This window comes from Rhipicephalus microplus, chromosome 4 (genome assembly GCF_043290135.1).
Source record: "Rhipicephalus microplus isolate Deutch F79 chromosome 4, USDA_Rmic, whole genome shotgun sequence".
Lineage (NCBI taxonomy): Eukaryota > Metazoa > Arthropoda > Arachnida > Ixodida > Ixodidae > Rhipicephalus > Rhipicephalus microplus.
The window spans coordinates 180,923,062-180,948,543 of NC_134703.1; the positions used below are offsets into that span (position 1 = coordinate 180,923,062).

The 25,482-nt window shown below is 43.4% G+C and overlaps 1 protein-coding gene and 1 long non-coding RNA gene across 2 annotated transcripts in view; one reads left to right on the forward strand and one right to left on the reverse strand.

The window, feature by feature from the left end:
* LOC119173018 (venom metalloproteinase 3) overlaps positions 1–25,482 on the reverse strand; it is a 122,119-nt gene that overhangs the window by 80,911 nt on the left and 15,726 nt on the right. The window lies entirely within an intron of this gene.
* On the forward strand, positions 700–2,998 carry LOC142814075 (uncharacterized). Its single transcript, XR_012894798.1, has 2 exons — positions 700–1,131; positions 2,411–2,998. It is a non-coding gene; the product is annotated as an uncharacterized LOC142814075 (long non-coding RNA).

The window sequence follows — 25,482 nt, forward strand, 5'->3', positions numbered from 1 at the left end:
AGTCATTTTATGCTATACGAAGTTTCGTATGAATACCATTTTTGAAATGGCCAGGAGAGCTACAAGCCATAGGCGGCTAGATAGATAGATAGATAGATAGATAGATAGATAGATAGATAGATAGATAGATAGATAGATAGATAGATAGATAGATAGATAGATAGATAGATAGATAGATAGATAGATAGATAGATAGATAGATAGATAGATAGATAGATAGACAGACAGACAGACAGACAGACAGACAGACAGACAGACAGACATATAGATAGATAGATAGATAGATAGATAGATAGATAGATAGATAGATAGATAGATAGATAGATAGATAGATAGATAGATAGATAGATAGATAGATACGCTCAAAGTGGCCGAAGTTTGCTCTTCTGCACAATTCCTGAATATGATTCTTAGGTGGCGCAATTTTGACGCTATGGCGATACGCGTTTTTTTCATTTAGGTGTTTCCTTCAAATAAGCAAGATTCACCTGTGAATCAGTTCACGAAGTGTAGATAATCTATTTTATAGTTGGTATTCATTATGTGCTTCATCTCGTATACATTATCATAATCATCATAATCTGTCTGGGTCTCTGTTCTCATCTTCACTAGGTGTCACCACAATCATCATTGGGTGTGTGAACGCTCTGTCTCAGACTGCCTGTTCGCCGCTGAGCCCTTGGGTGGAATAAACGTTGTTTCAACCCAGACGTAATATGCGACGGAGGTGAATTTTCGGTGCTTGGTCCTCTCCCAACTTGCTCAACTGCCTGGTGAGCCTGCCCGCGCCGTTGCGATCTGCCTCCCCCCCCCCCCCCCGCTGTCTTCAGCCGCGCCTCCTGTTTAGCCTGATCCCCCTCTCCTAGCCAGTCTTCAGTCTTCGCAGGGAAGACAAGGAGGACTGGATCGATGAGTACAGCCGCGTGACTGTTGCTAACTGCTGAGACGAAAGCGCCAAGCTCCGTTACGTCTCTTTCTATTTGACTGGTGTGGCAAAGACATGGTGCTTTAACCACATCACCGAGATACCCGACTGAGCAACCTTCAAGTAGAAACTTCCCCACGCTTTCGGCACAACGGCAATTCGGTCCATTCACGAAGAGAACCCTCGACACCAGCAACAACATTCCGGTGAGTCGTACGCACCATACATTCAGGAGGTTCGAGTGCTCTGCAGGCGTGCCAATTCATTTACGCTGGTGTCCGACAAAGTACGCCTTATTGCAAGGGTGTAGGCCCTGCTGCCTTCTATGCCCTGGTTGCTCAGAAACAGTGTTGACTGTTTTCCGAGAGTGCCTGAAACCACTAGTTCTAACCCATGAATCACCCACTGATAACAACCTGAAGTTTCTAGATTTGAAGCTTTTGTTAGACTCCCGACATGTTTGCTGGATGTATGAGCCAAGGAGCGGCAAGCCTCTTCTGCCTTTCAGCTCAGCTCACTCTAAATTGGTCATGCGGGGCATCGCTAACCTCTGCCTTGTCAATGCCTTAAAGAAGTCATGCCCCCACATGGTACACCACAGCTTTGCTCTACAAGTAGAGCGGCTTACCAAAGCTGGTTACCCCGCGCATGTTCTCGTTTCGGTGGCGGAAAAGCTGGTCACTGTCTTGAAGCGAGGCGACAAACCGGATAAGCGAAACAGTGGCAAAAAGAGCCGGCCTGTCGTACTGCCTTACGTGCACGACGTATCACACAGGGTAAAAAAGATTGCTCGAGACGCCAACGTTTTTGTGGTTTTTTTCTGCCCCGGAAAAATTGCAGAGGCTTTGCAAACGGGTCAATGCACCTCGTGCAAATTCTGCCTCGTGCTCTGTCGCGCACAGGACACGCTACGTCCCATGCGCAGTGGGAGTCGTTTACTTGATTCCACTGACGTGTGGGTGCATCTATGTCGGGCAAACCGGCAGGTGCATAAATGACCGCCTCCGAGAACACCGAAACAATGTGCACAATGTGGTACAAGGGCATCTTGGCATTCATTGCCGAGATTGTGGGTGCACCCCTCTCTTTGATCAGTGCTCCATATTGGCAAGGCACAGGGATCAGCTTACCCGAGAAATTATTGAAGCCGAAAAAATACACTTGCTAGGAGATAAATGTGTAAGCACATCATCGATTGCTTTATCACAGGCTGAACGTGATTACCTAGCTCGGCTTTGAGGCAATAGAGGACCTGTCACACGTGTTTTGTTACTGATGTGTAGATTAGGGTGCATTTTACCTTCATGCTCTGTTATCATCCTGTTTTAGCAGTATATATTCTTGCCACTCTGTGAAATAAAGTTAGTTGGAAGTCAGCGCTCTTTCTGTCTACCCTGTCCTTTTTCCTTTGTTCGCGCGCTGAAACATCTTGCAAATATGACTACGCACCAACTAGCCCAAGTTTCCACTCTTGTACATTTCTAGTTTCTGCCGCAAGCGCCAGCAAAACGCACGTCACGGTCACGACATGCGTGAACGAGATGCTTCGTCCTATCAAGGTCGACGCCATTATTCGCCTCCACACCAGTCTTCATCTCCGCCCGCATCGAAAGAACAACGGAACTGCTGGAACTCTAGACGACGTTCACCTACAAATTTTCCCCACTGCTCCTCCCCACTTCGGCTTGCCTCATTTTCCACTTCCAGTCATTCAGAAAACTAAGTGACTAAAGGGAAAAACTGCATTTCAAATTTGGACTGATATTCCACCATCCGGCCCATGCAACATGATTTCGATGGTAACAGAAGGAGTGTACGTGGATGCTCTGGTGGATTGGTAGACTCTGGTGCGGCATTTTCTGTCATGCGTGTTGATCTAAGTCAACATGTGAAGAAAGTGTTGACGCCTTATGGTGGACCCACGTTGGTTGCTACCCAGGGGTGTACCATTTGCCCTTCCACTTTCTGTACAGTCCGTGTTTTTATTGATATATCCAACACCACATTAAGTTCTCCGTCCTGACTGACTGCTCTCACCAATTAATTTTAGAATTAAATTTTCTTTCATCTGCCTTCGTGGCCATTTGCTGTGGTCAATGCGTCGTCCACCTCACCTACATGCACTGCACGCTAAACGATGACACCCAGAGGCCGCTTCGTTTGACAGCTGCGAAAGATGCCGAATTACCACTATGTCAAGAGCGAATAGTAACTAATACCGCCAAAGACATCCACCATGGCGGCGCCTTGGGTCACCATTATTTGGTTGAGTCGGTAAAGGGATCGTTCTGGCATACGGTGTAGTTCGTTTTCTCAATGGTTCCGCACGTGCCACCGTCGTGAATACAACATCCGAAAAAATTCTACTTTCTCAGAACACAACGATGGCCTACGTGATGATCAATCCCGAGCGTATACGTGCATCGTGCCACTTCATGCCGTCTCCTCCAATGACCAACTTAGTGGTGAGCCTGCTTCTTCTTCGCCTTTGCTGCAGCCATTAGCGATGACTTGACACCTTCACTGACGCAACAGCTGCTTTCTTTGTTAAAGAAACACGCAAGTTCATTCGATGTTTACTCCTCGACACAGGGTCGCACTGCTACTACGATGTATTGAATCCGCACAGTCGGAACATCTGTTCTACGCTGCCGGCCCTACCACGTATGTGCTGCTCAGAGAAAAAATATCGAAGAAAACGTAGCTGACATACTTAAGCGAGTGGCAATTCACCACTGAATGATGTATTGATATGTGGGGTTTACCGTCCCGAAACCACCATATGATTACAAGAGACGCCCTAGTGGGGGGCTCAAGAAATTCGACTACCTGGGGTTCTTTAACGTGTGCCCAAATCTGAGCACACGGGCCTACAACAATTTCGCCTCCATCGGAAATGCAGCCGCCGCCGCCAGGATTCGATCCCGCGACCTGCGGGTCAGTATCCGAGTACCTTATACACTATACCACCGTGACGGGGCAATTCGTCTCTCATCTAGTCCTTGGCCGCCACCAGTGGTTTTCGTTCGTAAGAAGGATGGCTCTGTGCGCTTTTGCGTAATTTACAGGGCTCTTAACAAGAGAACTCGCAATGATCTGTACCAAATTCTACGCGTTGGTGGTGCCCTTCATTCTCTACAAGGCGCGAAATAGTTTTCAACACTCGACCTGCGTTCCGGATACTGACAAATTCCCATGCGCCAATCGGATATAAAGAAAACGAAATTTGCAACCCCCGTCGGGCTAAACAAATTTAAACGTGTGCCTTTCGGGCTGTGCAACGTGCCCACTACACAGAAAATTTTATGCCCTTAAGGGTGTAAACTGGCTTGTCGCCAGAGGGACACCCTAAGGGTGTTTTCAGATACACCCTACTGAAAGGGTGTTAGCTAAACACCCTACACAAAGGGTGTTCAGCAAAATGTTAAGGTGTTCTTATACATCAACACCCTTCTTAGAGGACGTTGAAAGGGTGTGCAACCTTCGAGTAACGAGTTATTCGAAGGTCGCAGGTTCGGTTCCTGTCCATGGCAAGTTATCTTTTCACCCATAATTCTTTCTTCACCATTACATTACGATTCGGTCTAATAACTTCCCCTATACTTTCCATTGCAATATTGTATCTTTGATCTCAATATATAATATATATATATGTATATATATATATATATGCAGGCATGGTGGTTGTGTGGCCGTAGCATTGCATATAGTTCAGTAGATCCTCCATGAGCGGTCACAACGTGGTTCATTTCGACGTTTCGGCCTAGAGTCTGGCCTTCATCAGGACTGATGAAGGCCAGACTCTAGGCCGAAACGTCGAAATAAACAATGTTGTGACCGCTCACGGAGGATCTACTGGACTGTATATATATATATATATATATATATATATATATATATATATATATATATATATATATTCCCCCGATAATTCATGCCGCCCTTGTTTAAAACCACGATGTCTTGTATGTAAGGCGATGCGAGAAACGGACAAAGCAACCAGCACGCAATCCAAGTTTTCGATTAACATACGAGGAAACCTAACATGCGATGTGGTATACCTACTCGAATGCAACGTGTGTGGTATGCAGTACATCAGACAAACAGAAACACCATTTAGGATTCGCTTCAATAATCACAGAGCCCATGCGAAATCAGCCCCAAGTCTACCTCTATCAAAACATCTCAATCTTCCCGACCATACATTCGACAAACTGTCAGTAACGCTCTTAGAGACGAGATTTAAATCAAATCGAGAACGTGAACAACGAGAGTCGTACCTTATCCACCGATTTAACACCCTCGATAGAGGAATAAATGAGAATCCTGGTACACTTGCAGCAATTAAAGCATTAGAAAACAATAACGGCAACGATGAAAATAGTAACTGAGTTCACGGCACTGCAGCTACGAAGGGCACTGGACAACGCAAAACACTTCCAAGTGTAATTACTCTTCCTAAGTGCAGCTGTCATCTGTTTTCTGTTTTATTTTACTACCCAATCAATTGTGCCATGCATGACATGCCCAACAGCAACCCTGTGCACAGCCGGGAGGCCCCCACTACACGCGTAATCCAGAAGCGGGCAAGGAATTCGCATTGCACCCGCTTGCACAACCTACCACAATACGGGGCACCCCTCTTTTTACGACGAAATGTTGACAGGGCGCGGAGTAGTTAAAGGCTTAGAACTTCCTAAATTTTCGCTTACCAGCCTCTGCCACAATACGTGGCACCCCTCCTTCTACGACGAATTGTTTACGGGACTCCGAGTAGTTAAAGGCTTAGGACTTCCTGAAAAGCTCTTTTTTGCCCCACACCGAACCGCCAGTGCCAGGAGGGGCCGTCTGATCGGGAGGAATGCGTTAGTGAACGGAAACATACACAGACCGCTGACAGCAGAAAGGTGAAGGGGAGAAGGGGGAGAGAGATGAAGGGGGAAGGGTAGGGAAGAGTGGAGGGGGGAAGTGGAAGGAAGAGTGGAAGGGGGGCACTCGAGAGGCGTCCACCGTACCTTATTTCTCTCTTCTTCTTCTTTTTTTCTTCTTTTTCTTTCCTTTTTCTTTTTTTCTTTTTTTCCTTTTGTTCTTTTCTGTATTTTTTTCCTCTTTCCTTGCCCTCTGATTTGAGATTGTATAAAGCCGAGCACGAACAAACTGTATCTTTAATCCTGATGAAGGCCAGACTCTAGGCCGAAACGTCGAAATAAGTCATGCTGTGACCGCTCACGGAGGATCTACTGGACTTTATATATATATATATATATATATATATATATATATATATATATATATATATATATTATAAGCAAGATTACTTAAATGCAATGATATTACTCAAAGCCTTCTTTGTAAAGCCAAATTTAGAAATTTAGACTGCCTTTTAAAGTTATACAATTAAATACAAATACTTAGTGTTGAATAGCATAAGCATTTTGGGTATATCCATTGGTGGATCAGTGAGTCGATACAGCAAGAGTGCTTGTTATGCATACGTTTGTGTAGACACACAACACATTATATTGAAAACATTATTACCCGTAACAGTGCACACGTCTCATGCAGGATGTAGACATATACATATTACAGCAAACTAATTTCCAGTTACACTTGGTATCGCGAAACCTTGCGAATTCAGCCTCACCTAGTTCATTTCAAACTTTCTGATTATACAAAAATAACAGAGCTTCTGTGGCAGACACCATTTCCACTTATTGATAAATATCTTTTCCCACCTCCTAAAAGTAGACATATATTGGCATAAAATAAATGTCAAGAACATGCACCACAACACAGGTTTTCTCTCAACTAAAAGCAAACACATTTATTATGATATTTCATACATTTTATTTTCATTTGTGCTACAGTTTGAGCATTTAACCGCCAATATTCGAACAGGTAAGGTCAGTGGCTGAAGAAAGATGATTAACAGATCAGCCCATGAAGCATCACCCCTCACCATCACCCCTCACCCCATGAAGCATCACCACATAATAAAATTTTAAGTTTTATTTCTCAGCATGATTCAAGGTAATAGAGACTGCATCCATTTTTAAAAACACACTCTTCACAACAAAATCAAAATGGGAGGCGACAGGTGGAAATGCCTCAGATAGGCTGACCAACGTTTCGATAGGAGAACCTTTCTTCGTCAAAGGTGCCTAGCCTTCTCATCCTCGGCATATTAGTTTAAGGGGAGTTAGTAAAGAAGTCATCTTCTGGTGGTGGCATGTGTTCCTGTTGGCAATCGTAGTCTGAAAAAAAAAAGCTATACAGCAGAGGAGTTCAGTCCTTGCTTCATTTCAAGTTGGGTGGTAGTGATTCAGAATGTTCTCGGAGGGGGGAGAAAAGAGAAAAAAAAAAGAGGAAACACCCAAAGTAGGAGCGGTGTCCTGCCAAGGGGTGGCCGCTACAGACACGAAAAAAAGCAAAGAGCTTGAAAGTTCGATGTCAGCAGACGGTCCCCGCGTTTGGCCATCGCAAATGGTTGCCGACGATAACAGCCTACGCTGTTCTCGAACATCTATGAGTGGAACTCATAGGAAAGCGGTTACAAAAAGGTGCGAGAGAAAAGCAGGCGGCCACTTTTATATGCGAAGATGTCAAAGATAAGCGACACCGGATGTGTTCGGAAGACCAAGTGTTTATTGGGGAAGGTCATTGGTTAAAATATGCTTTCACTATCCCAGTAGGTGCCCCGCTCAACGGAATTGCCTCAAAAATTTGGCGGCATGTTGGCAGAGAAATAGGCATGTTCAGAATGCAAAGGTAATAGGCAACGACGAGAGAAACCCAAAAGAAAAGAAAAAAAATGGAAAAGAGGCGGATTGGTGTGGGTAGCACGCTAGTGTTAACAGACGAAGGAAAAAAAGAGACAAAGAGAACTTTGTGGGCTGGCAATGACTTTAATGATGCACGGTAGGAATGTTTATTGAAGCGACAAAAGGGGAAAGAAAGCCGAGGTTGAAAGGTTCTAGAAAATAAAAACTTAGTAGTCGGTATATAGACGCATGCATATCTATAATTAAAATTGTTATTAATTTAGAGTGAATATTATTAGTACAATATGTAGGTTAGGAGTGATTCCATGTAATACCAGTTATGTCTATTTGAAGGTTGAACGTTTCTATTCCCTAAATACTGCAGCAATTATGCAATGGCTTTCAGCGATTTGAAATTACGACGTGCAACATTGATTCCTGATGGGTGTTGGGACATACATTTGTGTATAAAGTATGCTTTCATGTATTTCTTCTCTCGTAGTGACCACAAATTATTTTGTAGAACATAAAGCTTTGCTTTGTCGAAATTGTGGTCCTGTTGGTGGAAGTGACCGGCTACTACTTTCGGTAAATTGTGCTTTGTGTCTGCACGGTGGCCGTTCGGTCTTACGTGAATTGGCGGCCCTGTTTCGCCTAGATATCATTTTATACAGCTGGCACACTCAGAAAAGTATATTAGGTTGTTTAAAAGTGAAGGTGAAGCTCCATGTGACCTTGTGATTGTAGTCAGATGCTGTGCTTTTTATGTTGGTAGCCCGCTGTATATGTTTGCAGGGTGAGCACCTTGGCCGGCCACAGGAATCAGACGTCATAGTCTAAGTTTGCGTGAACAAGCATGTTAAGTTAGCGTGTCAAATTCTACGTGCCATGCATTGCAAATTCCCGCAAATCTTAGAGCAAACACTAGGACGTCTGGTCCCTGTGGCCGGCCCAGATGCTCCACCTGTAAAAATATATAGCTGGCTAACAACTTAAAAAGCACAGAATGTGACTACATTCACAAGGTCCCATCGATCTTTATCTACACTTCAAACAAGCTAATATACTATATTAAGTGTGCCACCTTTAGACAAAAATATATAGGCAAAACTGGGCACCCAATTCACATAAGACTGAATGGCCACTGTGCAGACACAAGACACAATTTATCAAAAGCAGTAGCCAGACACTTCAACCAACAGGGCCACAATTTCGACAAAGCAAAGCTTTATGTTCTACTAATTTCTGCTCACCATGAGAGAAGAAATACATGGAATGATATTTGATACACCAATGTAAGCACCTAAACCGATCCCGAATCAATGTAGCACGTCGCAATTTGGAATCGCTGAAAGCCATAGCATAATTACGACAGCATTTAGAAACGAGAAAGGTTCAACCTTTAAATAGACATAACCGGTATTACATGGAATCGCTCCTAGACTACAAGTGGTACTATTGATGTTCTCTCAAAATTTTTTAAATTATATATATATATATATATACACACAACTACGAAGTTTTTATTTTCCAGAACCTTTCAACCACAGCTTTCTTTCCTCTTTTTTCGCTTCAAAAACACTCCTACCGTGCACCGTTAGGTCATTGCTAACCCACAAATTTCTCTGCGTCTCTTTTTTTTCCTTTCCTCGTCTTTTAACGCTAGTGTGCTACCTACACCAATCCGCCGTTTTTTTTTCGTTTTTTTTTCTTTTCATTTGTGTTTCTCTCGTCGTTGCTTATTTTGTTTGCATTCTGAACTTGCCTATTTCTCTGCCAACATGCCGCCGAACTTTTGAGGCAATTCCGTTGAGCGGGACACCTACTGGGATAGTGAAAGCATATTTTATCACTGAACTTCCCCAATAAACACGTAATCTTCCGAACCCATCTGTTGTCGCTTACCTTTGACATCTTGGCATTTAAAAGTAGCCACCTGCTTCTCTCTCGTGCCTTTTTGTAACCGCTTTCTTATGAGTCCCATTCATAGATGTTCGAGAACAGCATAGGCCTTTATCGTCGGCAACCCTTTGTGATGGCCAAACGCGGGGACCGTCTGCTGGCTTCGAACTTTCAAGCTCTCTGCTTGTTTCGTGTCTGTAGCGGCCACCCCTTGGCAGCACACTGCTCCTACTTTGCGTGTTTCCTCTTTTTTTCTTCCCTTTTTTTCTACCCTCCGAGAACATTGTGAATTGCTACCAGCCAACTTGAAATGAAGTGAGGACTGCACTCGTTTGCTTTCTAGTTTTTTTTTCTTTTCCGACAGCAATTACCAACAAGGACACGCACCACCACCAGGGGATGACATCTCTACTAACCCCCTTAAAACTAACATGCAAAGGATGAGAAGGCAAGGCACTTTTGACGAACACAAGTCCTCCTATCGAAACGTCAGTCAGCCTATCTGAGGAACTTCTGATGTTCACCCTGACTATCCCACTCTTCACAACAGTTTTTTGTCATCCTAAGGCAGTTTTCAAGGCATGCGAAACACTATGGGCTGTTTATGTAAGCTCTGCACACAAATTAGCCATGTGATGTACAATATGCACTTTATATCAGAGTGACTTGTTGGGCTTTACCCTCTTACAAAGTATAAAAGAAGGACAACTCGTAACTTCATATCTAACTCAGAATACATGTAACAATCATTACCTCTCGCAAAAAATTAGCAATGTAATAAACAACAACAGCACTCCCTACGCAGAGCTGCTCAGAAATGCATCTTGATAAAATACCTAAATATTGCAGTAAATTATAATTGCAAAAACACAACACCAGTGCACTAGTAGAGATGCCTGATTGGCACCAAACTGCTGTACTTAAGACTCATCATGGAAGCAAGACCACAGCCCACAACTAATTTACCCTTCAAGTAACCCTTTAGTGCTGAACTGAAGGCCGCAAAATCAAACCGTGGCTTGGTGGCTGCAATTTCGATTAAGGAGAAAATGCTTGACACCTGTCTGCTTAGACGTGGATGCAATTTTAAAAACCCCAGGTGGTCAAAATACCAAACCCTCCACATCAGTTTCCCTGATAATTATATCATGGTTTCTTTTTTTTATTTACTTATACTGTTGGCCTGTCGCCCGTTACAGGGTGGGTCAAGGCGGGACATTTGCATGGTCAACATCGTGTGACTTGAGAAGAGAAAAAATAAGAATCCATTATACATAAGAAAAAAAACACAAGCGTACATAAAAAAGAGAGAAACCATACTACATAAGAAACTGTACATAAGATACCACACACAAGAAAACATAAGCGTACATAAGCGAAATAGTTCTTGTGTACACGATTCAATTATACGACATCATAAATGCACAGTTACCAAGTGATGTTAGAAAATATAACCGACCATTACCGCACAAAAACACACAGAATTTGTTTTTAGAGAGAAGGTAAAAAGACTTTAGTCTTGCTATACGCCTGCGTTCAGCAAGCGTCGTTATGTTTAGCAAACTGAGCATTTCGGTGACGGAATCTGTACGAGAGTATCGCGCTAGAATAAACCTTGCTGCTCGTCGTTGAACTCTTTCCAGTCTCTGAATTAACCCTGACTGATAAGAGTCCCAGATTATACTGGCATACTCTAGCGTGGGCCGAACGTAGGTCATATAAGCTGTTAGTTTTACTGACTGTGAGGCTAATTGCAGTTTCCGTCGCAAGAACCACAGTTTTTTTTCCTCAGTTTCGCATATTTTGCCAACATGGTAAGATCAGCCTAAATTCGTGGATATATTTAGGCCTAAGTATTTCAGCTCGTCAACCGTTGAAAGCACCAAGGAATGTACTGTGTAATTAAAGTTGAAGATGTTATTTACTTTATTTGTTTCGTGCAATACAACAGTTTTATTTTTATTTATTTTCATTTTCCATTTGTCGCACCATTCTTCTACTGTCCTAAGAGCATCACTGAGTAACTCCTGATCAACCGGGCTATCGATTTCTTTGTACAATAGACAATCATCAGCGAAAAGCCGGACAGTGATCCCTTCGTCAATTTCAGAGGCGATATCATTAATATAGACTAGGAATAGCACTGGGCCTAACACAGACCACTGGGGAACACCTGACGTCACGTTCAACGGTTTTTATTTAATGTGTTCTACTTCTACGTACTGCGTTCTGCCCCGAAGGTACGCGGTTATCCATTTTACTATTTGTTCGTTTATTTCCATAACTTCCAGTTTCAGAAGCAGTTCTGCATGTAGCACTCTGTCGAATGCTTTCGACAGATCAAGACAAATGGCATCTATCTGTTTCTTTTTGTTTAACGTCATGGCAAGGTCATTAATTGTTTCAAGAAGCTGTGTTGCTGTGGAAAGGCGCTGTCGGAGTCCATGTTGGTTGGGATAAAATTTGTTGTCATTTTCAATATACGTGTAAATTGACTGGGCTACAATGTGTTCTAGGAGCTTGCAGCAAACGCAGGTCAGCGATATTGCATGATAGTTTTCAATCATTTGCTTATCACCAGATTTGTGCACAGGTATAAACTTTGCATAAGCCAATCATTAGGGATTCGGAAATCTGCCAGTGGTGTGTCAAATATAATCTTTAAGAAATGAGCAACCTATTCCGCATAACTGTGCAGAAACGCATTCGGTATTTCATCAGGGCCTACTGACTTTTTTACGTCAATATTCAGTAGTTGCACCACAATTCCCTCATAAGAGACTTCAACATCTGGCATTTTTTCCGAGCGGAGCAACGGAGAGGGAGCGGATTCGACACCGGATTGTGACGGAGTAGAAAACACTGACTGAAAGAATTCGTTGTAAGAAGAAGCGATTACCGCAGGATTAGTAACCACTACAATGCTAGGTGACTCATTATCTTTTTTTCGACATGTGACACCAAACTTTATCAGGAGACTTTGTCATGAACTCTCTAAGTGTTTCTTTGTAATATCTATTTTTGGCTTCTGTAATCATGGAACGCAGTTGTGCAGACAATTCAGTTATTTTTGCGCGGTCTTTTGTTACTTTGCGTCTCTGGCGGCTTATTCTACGCTTCACTTGGATTATTTCTCTGCTTATCCAAGAGTTCCGCTTAGCTTTCCTTCTTTTCCGAAACGGTACGAAATTTTTGATAGAATGGAAGATAATATCTTTGAAAGATTCCCACATGGCATTGACGTCACCTTGAGAATCAAAACTGTCCAGTGCAAATGACAAGTAGTCAATGATACTTGTGTCAACAGCCTCAAAAATGTTGGGAACATTCGTAATCGCTTCTTTATGTTTTGACATTCTTTCACTATGTGTTATTTCGACAAAGACAGCGTCATGGTCTGAGATACCCTTATCAACTGACACTTTGAACTGCTCGAAGCGCCCGTCAAAGAATACCAGATCCAAAATAGACGGACTTTCCCCCAATTTCCGCGTACTTTGGCGAACAACTTGTGAAAGGTCATAGGAGAATGCAATGTCTAGGTGCAAATTGCAGTGTGCCTGTTCCCGACACTCTGCTGTGAACGTGTCCCAGTTAATTGCACGTAAATTGAAGTCACCGGTTAGGAGCAGCCGGCAGTTGCATTTTTTTTTTGTTCGATTCTATGTAACTCTGTATCGACTCTGAGAATGAGAAAGGTGAGTTTGGCGGTCAGTAAACGGTACCGAGAAGGACTAGTGACGTTCCAATATGCACTTTACACGAAACACTTTCTTGCCCTGCAATACCTCCTGGTGTTTTAAATTCAATATCTTCCTTCATTATTATTGCAACGCCGCCTCCCCGAGACTGTCGATCCTGAGGCACTATCCTGTATCCGGGAGGTGTGATCTCATTATCTTGAATCCCTGAATGTAACCACGTCTCGGTGATTGTAACTACATAAGGATCATAATTGACTAAAATGTATTCTAAGTCTGCCATCTTCTTGACAATACTTCTAGCATTAAAGTTGACTATACGGAATTCCTGTTGCTCTCTCCATTTCGTTCAATCCTGGCTTGCCGCTGACAGCGCGCTGTTATTACGCCTGATTTTGACTCGACGATTCTTTTCGTCGTCTTAAGTGAACATATCAGCATCAATTAACAGTTTATCATAATCAAGATGTACACGCTGTCCTCGTTTTTGTTCATCCTGCGCAGAATTCCAAAGAAGTTTGCGTTTGGCAACTGTTTCCCTGCTGTAGTCATCAGCAATAAATATACCAGTTCCCTTCAGTTTTTTACAGTTTTTATATACTTTGGATTTTCTCTGGAATCGTAAAGCTTCAGAATAACAGGACGTGGCTTGGTCTGCCGCCTCCCGATCCTGTGTATTCGTTCAACGGTGTGCAGGGTTACGTTCAGCTGTTTATCAAATAAATCGCTAAGCACCTTTGTAGTTAGTTCCTCCGTTGTTTCTTTTTCGCCCTGCGGAATTTCGAAAACCATAACGTTATTTCGTCGGCTTCTGTCTTCAAGTTAAACAAGCCTTTTGTGCAGCGTTTTCACAGTCGCGTTCAGGGTTTTGTTTGTGTTATTAAACTCGGCTATCAAATTGCCTTGGTCCTTGACAACCTGTACCACTTTCTCAACTTGTTTTATTCCTTCGCCCAACGCGGCTAAGTCAGTTGTGACGGCCTGTTGCCCATCAAGCAGTTCTTTCAAGAGCGCTGGCGTGTTAGGACCTGGATTTGTTTCGATGTCAACAGACAGCAACATACACAAAGAAGCAAATGACAAATAAAGCACTTTCGGGCACGGCAGCACTACAATGAAGCGATTGTCGTTCTTGTAACCATAGTGCGAATAGTATTTACTGAGGTTAACGTGTTAACCTCCGTAAATATTATTCTCATTACACTTAACATGAAATAAAGCAAGCATATATTACCATGTAGTTGAAAAAATTCACCATTCACCCCCCCCCCCCAATCCAAGGACTCACGTTACAATATTCTAGCATGCCTATCAGTTATCATTACCAAGGTTAAACATGAGTATGTATCACTGTAAAATATCCGACATGGTTTGGTAATGGCAAAATTAGGTATGAAGAAGTACGACAATAGGAAAACACTTGGTTGCACTTATGAATTGAACTTCCCAAAGGCAATGAAATAACTAACGTAACAAAAATATAGTAAAATATAATATTCAGGGAAGGTTACACTGGAGATAAAATCATTATTGTGCTACTTTTTATCACAACACAAAAAGTGTTTTTAAATGGCCGATTGCACATAAGGCGTCAATTACCATGACATGCGAGTCTCGCGGGCAGCTCACTCAGTAAATCTTGGAAAAAACAAAATATGCAATAAAGAGCTCAGTAAGTATATAGCACTGACACAATCATAAATGCGCTGCCTAGATACATTAAATTTTAGCCTTAAGAACGGAAAGAACACCTTGGCAGATTGTGTCCAGGGGGACACAAAATAAGTAAATAATGCTGTCATTTGCCCAATCAACCAAAAATACTGAAATTTTAGCAACGCATATAAGCAGGTATGTTTGCATTAAAAAGTTGGACGCAGTGTTGTTTCTACACAGTCCCACATGAAAAACGTTTTTGAATATGTTTATGCTCCTAGATATCCCGTTCCAAAGTTTAATTTTGCTTTTCATGATTGCGTATGCAAGGCAGTGAGGTTCAGCAAAATATCACTCCATTGCGGAACGAGCAGTCGGTTCTTGCTGTCGCCAGCGAATAGCAAGAGTAACCATTTTAATGTTTGCCTTAGCCTTCCACCCAAGGTCAGATCAAATGCATGAAATCAGAGAGTCTGTGCTAGTGCTCACTTTCCTGCGCACCTAATATTGCAAGCCGCAACTGAATTTCCAGCAGGATATCTGAGCACAGGCATGCTAGAATTCTTGCAAGTGATGATATGTAGAAATGTGACTAGCTGAAATATTTAACACATACATGATCTCCTGCTGCGGTCACTATTAAGTTGATTATTAAAACTGACAATGATAATAAACTGACAGTGGCACCGCTGACAGTGATAATTATTGTCTCACATTGCATCCTCCTGGATACATAGCTAGCAGCAGAGGCGGCTTTTACATACATAACTTACAGCGCTGACTTCTATTTCAAGGAAAAACAAAAGGGTTAACTTTAAACACCCTCAACCTTTGTGCTCCTTGAATACAGCTACCAGGTGGCTCTGTGCAGCTCACTTTTTAGAAGAAACAGAAGCCATGCGCCGCCGATGTGCACCAGCAGTCAAATTTTCCACGAGCCAGCCTTGATGATAGGCTAGTCCAGACGTCTCCCACACTCTCTTTCTACGACGAGCATGTATAGGTTGCGAGAGAAACAAAAAAAAAACAATTTACTGATGTGTCTGCTAGCGAAGCAGAATTTGGAATGATCTGGAACGTTGTGTTTTAAATGAGTAAGATGTACGAAAACCAGACATGTTACAACAAACACATCCTCAAGGTTTTTGACGAACATAGCTGCAACCTTACGAAAGAAGATGCATTTTCCACATAACAGATGTGTCACAAAATATACTTGAATAGCGCTCTGGCATAGTGCGTATACATTCCAATTCATTAATAGGGCAGCGCGTACATGACGGTATGCGCTTTGATCAAGTATCCATTGGAGGTAACACATAAAATTAAATTGCAAATTTTAGTTTGAACACAACTATAGTAACTTTCTTCTGGTTGCCTACATTACGATGATTATGCCGATAACATAGAAAATTGGTCTCACTAAATTACTATTGCCAACTCCTAAATTATGACTAATAATTCAATGATTCCTGGTGGCTAAAAATGCATTATCCCTCACTCATCCCTAACATACCCCTCATTACAGGCTGTCTAATATATAATGGGAAAAATGTGGAAACGCTAAAACAACGCACACAACTTGAGCTAAATACCATCCCAATAAAGCATGCAAGCTTCTGCAACAATCTCCAGAAACAAGAATACTGGAAGGCATTGGTCACGATTTAGCAATACACAAAAAACATTTCATAAGACTGATTCTCGAAGTTATGTAATTGCGTCAATGCCAACAGCTTGGAAACATGCAATTTATATTCACGATTGTCAGTTGAATATACTGTACAATTTTCCATTTTCACAGTAACACGTGCATGCCTTATGTATGCAAACTATGATGTATCACATTATTCCAAGTAATGAGCGTTAAAGAATTTATTCGTTTATCCAAACACCACAGATCCCTGCTATAGCTGTAGCGCATGCCTATAGAATTTACTTAAGCTTGTCATCTGATGTGAAGACAATTAAAACAACATGCTGACCCCAATTGAAAACATGACGTTTTCGCCCTCACACAGGAGCCCTATTCACAAGTGACAAAGATTGTGCTTTTATTCGTGGCCAGCGTGTGGTTTTTCAATGTTTTCATGTGTGTTTCTGACGAGACGGGCATAAGCTTCTAATCTATTATTAAATGCCATTGGAGGTGGTGGTCTAAACTGTTCTCATTGTTCGTACAAGTAAGAGAGTAAAGTTTGAACACAAAGTTTCGGCGAGGCACATACAATATTCAATAAACCACCACGAAATAATTAAATCTAAGCATAGCGAAAACAAGTTGGATAAAATAAAAAGTGCTTTACCGCATGAACTACTGATCGAGTTAGGGTTCGCACAGCTAAGCAACAGTTATTCGGCCCCAATGAGCCATGAAAATTTTGTTCGAAAATACAGCTCAAGTTTAACGAACGGCTCAAAAGTTATGGGTTCCGAACGCATCAGGCAACCTATGTTGCGGGTGTATAACGTAAGCTCAGATTTGACTAAAGGGCCAAAATAAACACCTAAGCGTACATACGTGCAAGCCTTGCGAGCCGTTCCTAAGACGAGGCAGCATGCTGCACGCGGACTCTAGTAACACGGTAGTTCAAAGATGCGTGCCGGCGTGGATGCATACACCGGCATACGTTCGGCCACCTGCAGCAATTTCCGGTAGCAGTTTAAAAAAAGGACGTAAAACATATGAAACTGTTTTCAAACTGTTTTGGACCTACAACATGTGAAACGCACAACATATGAACCCGTTGACTCCTGTAGCACACAATATGAACAAGCATGCAAAAAAAATCCCCAAGTTAACAGATCCAATTATACGCACCCTAGGCGTAATCAACATTTACAGCTAACAAACGCCGTCTTCGCTCAAGAATTATTTAACCAAAATATTGGTCCATTGCGAGCAGGGCTCCCTGCCAACACCACTGCCGACAGAGGCGGGCGCCGTCACAACTCGCACAAATCCGCCGCCGAATTCCTATTGCGCACGCACGCGCCATGTGCTTCACACACCGAAGCATGCTTGAATCGAAAGAAAAAGCTTGCCCATGCTTGACTTCCCGCAAAAACACCTTCATCCTGATGAAATGACACACACAAACAGGTTCACTACGTTAAAAACCTCGCTTATCGCCCACATGCAACAAAAAACGTAGCATGGCATCGTTATTAAGCTCTCGGTGTTGACAAAGCACCGACAGCAGGAATGTGGTACATACCTGGCGAGTGTTCCAAAATGCGACGCCACACATACTCGCTTTAGTAGAGTTCATCTTCGTAATAGGCAGCACCGGCAGAACACAAAACACGAACGCAGGGCGCAAGCACACCTCAAAAAACGAGAAAAATCGATGCAGTACCGACCAGCTGCGAGGCGCCCGACCAGCGAGCAAGCACGCCCAAACAAATATCGTGGTTACAGCTCCACAGAGGTACAGTGGCGCACTAAAATACTTTAGTGATGCATTTAGGTATAAAAAGTAAACGGAAATATATATAACATAAAAACGAAGGGGGCAAAATATTTTTATCCCCACGAAGAAACAAAATTAACGTATAAATTTAGCATGCGAAGTTTGAAACGTTTGCAGGTACACTGCATTTTTAACAAATGAACAACATGAGTAATAATCCCCTGAAACACTCATGTTATTGAATTGGAAATATACTATTGTTGACGCACACATTTACACATAAAAATTTTATTGCAATGATTGATGGTGCCTATGCATAGGCGTGCCCACAACGGGGGAGGGGGGCGGGGGCGGCCCTTGGTCACTTAGGGGGCACTGTAAATCTCTATAGGTACACAGAGAAATAGAGAGGGGGCACTGTAACTCGAAGGGGGTTGCAGTGCCCCCTGCTGATCACCTCTTACACCACCCGCCCCCCTACGAAGGGATGTAAAACTGACTAGGTAGCAAATACAAATTTTACGGCGTGAGTCGCAGCGTCCCACTATATATATATATATATATATATATATATATATATATATATATATATATATATATATATATATATATATATATATATATATATATATTATATTTATATTTATATATATATAAGTGTGTGTGTGTGTGTGTGTGGTGTGTGCGGGGGCGAGAGGCGTATCACTCTCTCCCTCCTCTCGTACCCTTCTCCCCTTCGCTTCGCAAAGGCGCTGCATGCACTGACCATGCCATTCTCTGACCTTTATTTCTTGACCTAAAGAATCACATCCCGTGCTCCCGCATGGTTGCACAAGGTAGTGCATTGTTTTCCTTTTCGACCAAGCACGTCTCATCTTCGATAATCTTGTGAAAACGACTTGCACTCGAACGGCTTTGGACCGAGCAAAGGTTTTTGTAATAAATTCAAGCTTTTTTCTCAATTGCTTATAAACATGAATATGTGCTGTCCGTAGATCATGACAGTAGCCCATTCATTTATTCACATATAATGTGGACGTTATAAAGCGGCAAAGCATGTCGAATCATGCAGTGCGAAAAGAAGTTAGTCTCTTTTACATTTTCTCAATTATTCTTAGAGTGTTCTGTAAATTTGCCAATGCCTCAATCATTTTCTTGATTTTTTTCATCTCTACGACATATTATCTTAGAAAAGGCATTTTTTGCGCAATGTGTGGTATTTTATTTGCAAGCATGGATGCAACTAGATTCTTGCACGTGCACTCCTGCACCGGTGATCTGGTGCTTATGGTGCTGAACTGTTGACCCGCAAGTTGGAGGATTGAATCCCGGCCGTTCACGGCGGCCACATTTTTGGTGCACGAGAAATAGTGCGAGACCACAGGTGGTTTAAATTTTCGGAGCCCTTCGGTACGGCGTCTCTAATGATTATATGACAACTTTAGGACGTTAATAGGAACAATTTATATTGCAGCAATGATAGGTGTACACGCTTCAGTTCTTCAACACCCTCACGAATGGCATAATAAAACCCTTAAGCTACTTACACCCTTCTCTGAGGGTGTACAAGCAGAAAAGGTGTTACATTCATTCAAGAAGGGTGTAAATCTGTAAAACACCCTTTTCACACTCATAAGGGCGTAAAAAATTTTGCTGTGTACCTTTGAGCACACTATTGAAACCATCCTACGCGGTTTTAAATGAAAGACCTGCCTCTACTACTTGGACGACATCGTTTTTTTTACAACATTTGCTCAGCAGCTATAACGTTTGGATGACGTGACGTGCCTTGTGGCCGCTAGTCTCAACCACAACACTAAAAATGCCGTTTCGCCACAAGAACCATTAAGGTATTGAGCCACGTCATGACCAAAGACGGAATTCGGCCGCATGCGGACAAAATTGCTGCGGTGCTTCGCTTTCTGTGCCGCGAAAGGCCGAAGGAGCTGCGAAATTTTTTTGGCCTTGCCTCATATTTTCGGCGTTTTATGCAGAACTTCGCCTCAATAGCGGCTCAACTGCACCAGCTTATCGGTTCCGACATACCCTTTCTGTGGTCGGAAGAATGTAAAACGGCATTTGACCCTGACGTCTGAACCTGTACTCGGCCGCTTTCATAAGGCCTCACCAACCGCCCTACGTAAGGACGCTAGCGGCCGTGGTAAAGGTGCCGTTCTTCTCCAACACGACACCTCTTGACAAGAAAGGGTAGTTGCATTGCCAATAGAGTACTAATCGCGACCGAGAAGAACTATACCTTAACTGAGCAGGAATGATTGTCTGTAGTCTGGTCAGTGCAGAAGTTCTGTCCTTATCTCCACGGTCGTCATTTCACAGTCGTTACCGACCAACACGCTCTATGCTGGCTTTTCATGCTGAAAAACTTCTCTGAACGCTTGGGTCGGTGCATTCTACGTTTACAAGAGCATGACTTCGATATCATTTACAAGTCTGGTAGAAACCATGAAGATCCCGGTGCTCTTTCGCGCTGCCCGCGGCCGCATACACAGCTCAGCATCGGTCAAGTTCGGCCGTCGCTTCTTCCACAGCGTCCGCGCTTGCCTCAATAGACCAGCTACTCTCCGACTACAAGCGCTTATTTCACTCGTGCCAGTTGTCTGATCCGTACTGTAGGCGATTATGGACCAGCTCTCAGGAGTGTCTCGTCCATCTAACGCGCGGCATCGTCGTCAACTCCCGACATATAAGCTGGAGACTGTAGTTCTGTACCGTCTTATCTACCACCCTTATGGCCAACGCTGGGTTCTCTTGCTACCACGTTCTCTTCAACTTGACGTGCTTAAAGCCTTTCATGATGACTTGACTGCCGGCTATCTTGGTTTTCAAAAAATTTACGACCACATTCGAAGTCGCTTCTACTGGTCTAATATTTCTACTACACTCTTAGTACAATGCTGGCAAGACTGCACTCTAAATCCAGGAAATCAAGTCAAATTATCACCAATTCTACGTGGCTTCGTTGCCGTGTCCCAGAGAAACCGGCCCGATTCGAAGTGGCCTTCAGAATAGCCGGAACAAGGATTAGCTCGAATTTCAGGTCAAAGTGTTCCTGGCAAGATACGGCCTGTAGTTAGGCCGTATAGGCGTGACACTTCCGCATACGGAAGTGTCACGTCTATAGGCGGCAGGCCCTGATGCGGTGGCGAAAAAAAAAGAATTATTTTACGCTTTCGAGCGCGGTTTCTCGCCGATAATACGGCGTATATTATAGCTCCAGGTAACTAAAAACCACCAGTGTCACAATCATCTTCATCTGCGAGATTATCGTGCGAAGCACACTCAGCCCTGAAATCGAACTCAGGACCGCATGACGTGAAGCAGATATCTCACCTACTGCACCACAGCGTTACCGCATGAAGACGAGTCTTATTGCGGGTATATCTACTAAGTGGCTTTCTGAAAACCATCGGTGGAACCTTGAACTGTTTCTGTGTCATTTGCATGCTTTTGATAAGTGAATAGTTTGTCGGGCTTCATGAACTCGATACAACCACGGTGAGCGCTTTCGGCTCCCACTTCAGTGCGTGGTGCGCCGTTCCGCAGAACACTTAACGTGTGTTTGTATGTCGTTTTAGTGCTTCCCTGTGAACCGCGGGTGTTACGCTCACCGAAAGTAGCGGACGAGGCTGTGTTCGGTTGTCGAAACCTGTGTATGTTTCTCGCACGTGCATGTGCTGTGAGAAATTTCGCTGATTTGTGACCGGAGGTACTCGCGTGTCAGTCACAGCAACCTATTCTCAGCTGTTCGAAGACAATGCACTTTCGCACGCAAACGTTGCATGGGTATCTTAACGTGCCTATTCTAACATTTCCATTTCGTATGTGCAAACTGCCACGAGCTGCACGCTGGGGTAGAAGCGCCTCTTTAGTCCTTCGACGATTACTTACTTCTGCAATTAGAATTTATGCGCATTAGTTCGCAATATAGAGTGGTTTTTACTCATTTACAGTCTTGATCCTATTTATGGAGAGTGGCTACTTTTACCTTTATTCATAATCACACCACTGTTCAAGTGAATGCTGAGACGCGTGCCAAGATCCAGTATAACGTACACAACTTACCGAAGGACAGGTCGGTCTCCCTCCAAATAAGTAATGATTCTGCACATCTCTTTTGCGAACGTCCGCGTGCAGTTGCGGTCAAGCAATAGTGCAGAACGAACCTCAAAATCTTTATTGTTACTGCATGCAGGTGCTCTTTAGAAAATGGGGATTTTTAGCTGGTTCATTATCTCGACAGCAGTACACTGGTTGTCTTGGTCGTGGTTTCACTGTTACAAATCCATGCTGCAATATGGAAATTCTACTAATTATTCAAAAGAGTGAGCAAATATGGGTGACACACGCTCTCCTGCTAAGTTCTGCACCTGATTTCTGAATTCAGTGCGTGATGTTCATCATCAAATTACGCAATCACTAATGAAACAGTAACAAATCAATTTTCAATTTTGATCTTTTTCTTTCTCTCTGCTTTCGGTTTGTTTCTTTTTTAATAAGCTTTCCTGAAATCATCATTTCAACTTGTTTCGCAGAACACGACCATCATCAGCATGCATAGGTCAGTGTTTCAGTGTGCTGTCGCGCATGCACTAGTACTCGTTTATTTAGTGCATGACACAATTTCATACCTCGGTAACCGATAAACTGAAAGTTCTTTGTACTCTTTTATTGAAATCAAAAGAGTACAACTGGGACTGCACATCCCAGCGTTTGCCCAAATGCGGCGAGATGTATGATCTCTTGAATAAAGTGGGCTGTAAGGCACTGAAAAATGTTTCCATCCCACACCATATTGCAGAAAAACGACCGTCACAAGGCAGCGGGATGAAACAGCGACGCACGAACGCCACGGCATGCAGGCGACGGTGAACGTGATGCTGGCGCCGGGCAGGCGAACGGCATTTCTTTCTTTTTTTTTTCCGTGCTCGTGCTTGTCGCTGAACGATTCTGTGTAAGTTGATGCCGGCTCCTGGCGCTAGGCTGGCGTGACACAGACGACGGCTCTCCACTTTTTCTTTTCTTTTCTTTTTTCTTCTTGCGCGTGTTCTTACCGGCTATACACCAGAACACAGCGAGCTCAGTGCGTGCTGTTATATTGAAAAGCGCGTGGCGCTGTGTCGCAAGTGCGGCGAAACAACACTCTCAACGCGAGCAGACACTTTGCAAAACTAACGCAAAACTTCGCAACTGGGGTATGGCTGTAAGCATGTTTCGCGCTGTTTCTGCGCTGGAAATTTAGGCTGATTTTATGTGAAACGTCGATGAGACGTTCCTGGACAGTTCGGAACGTGTTCAGCACGTGCATTGAAGACAATAGATTGAATAATTTGATTGATTTGTGGAGTGTAACTTCCCAAAACCGCCATATGATTATGAGAGACGCTGTAGTGGAGGGCTCCAGAAATTTCGACCACCTGGGGTTCTTTAACGTGCACCCGAATCTCAGTACACGGGCCTACAACATTTCCACCTCCATCGGAAATGCAGCCGCCACATCCGGGATTTGATCCCGCGACCTGCGGGTCAGCAGCCGAGTACCTTAGCCACTAGACTACCGTGGCGGGGCTTGAAGACAATACAAGCAGCTTCATCAGGTACGCAGTAATGTGATTGAAAGAAACGCGAAGAGCGGATTGCGTTGCTTTCGACTCAGTCGAACTGCGGCGTGCCTTGGCTGTGACAAGGCAGAATTTGTGCTATAAGCCGGCGTCACCGTATCGCTAGAATCTGGTTCCAACTGACGCTCATGCACCGCATGTGTATCAATTGCCAGTCCTGCCGAGCACTCAGAACACACACGCGCTGCAAAAGTGCCAGCCAGAAGAAGATTTTAATATACTGCGGTGACGCTGGCCGAATGCAGATGCAGATTAGCTTAGTGACAGTCAAGACATGTCGCAGTTCGACCGAGCCGAAAGTCCTGCTTCCCGCGCAGTTCACGCATCACGATAGTAGGCTGTTCCAGTTGTACTAAACATGCGCGCTGGATGCATCCACGCGTGAGCAGCAATAAGTGTATCCTATTATTGATACGCGGCCTGCGAAAGAGTAGGCAATAGTTTTGTGCCTGATACTACGGGCATACTGCACGCAAATCGCTGCTGTAAGGTGAAACAGCTGGAGTCACGCTTGAATAAACGCAATAAGTATAACATAATTGTACACTTCCATAGACTCATAGTTTTTTCCGCTGATTTCGATTATATCCTAAGGCGGCGGAGCTCAGCGTTTTTCGTTGCGGGCGGAAATTTGTGCAATCGCAAAACACCGCACCGGCATGGTTCCCGCGATACGCTGTGAATTTCACAGGCAGTGCTCAGCAATCTCTTCCTCTTTCACTGTTAGTTGTCGCATTAGATGACAACCCAGTGGTACCCAGATGACATTTTATATGCAGGTGCAGCGTGAACGGAGCTTTTTTTGCGTTTCAAACTCCCAGAGCCCCTTCATTCCATGCTAGCGAGGCGCGCTTTGGCTGTTGTAAACAAATTATGGCGTTATAAAGCGTGGAAAGTTGGGCAAGTTGGTGGGACATAATGAATGTATGAACAGTGCAACCTAGAAATCATTACTACGTAACTACAGAAGTGAAAAAAAAACAAGAACAGAAAAGAGGGCTGACTTTCAGTTAAGTTATGGCATCTCTGGCAGCGAGGGTATACCCCGAAGGCGCCTGGGTGCGAGATAGACTTGCTCTTATCTATAGGCGTTATTTACGCGCCGCCCAACTGTCACGAGTATTTTTATTGCTGGGCTCTCTATAGACAGGATTTTGGTCAGTACGCAGGAGCACGCCACCTATTTGCCGTTTGTTATCCGGCACCTCACTGAGATTGTACATTCTGTACGCGTCTACATTTATAGGATTTAGAGTAAAAAATTAGAGGGAAAGAACAGCTAAGACAGAAGAAAGAAGAAAAAAAGAAAAATGACAACAAAAAACAGGTAGAAAATCTGGAACGTTCCACGCTTTACTGTGCTATGGGAGAGGCGTCGTGAGTGTGTATCTTCTTAGAAGTATTGCGTTCAGTGTAGTTGGGTGGCGGTCCCTTTATCGTAAATGGTAGCTGACGCTTAGGTAAGGAACTTCCATACCTATTCGA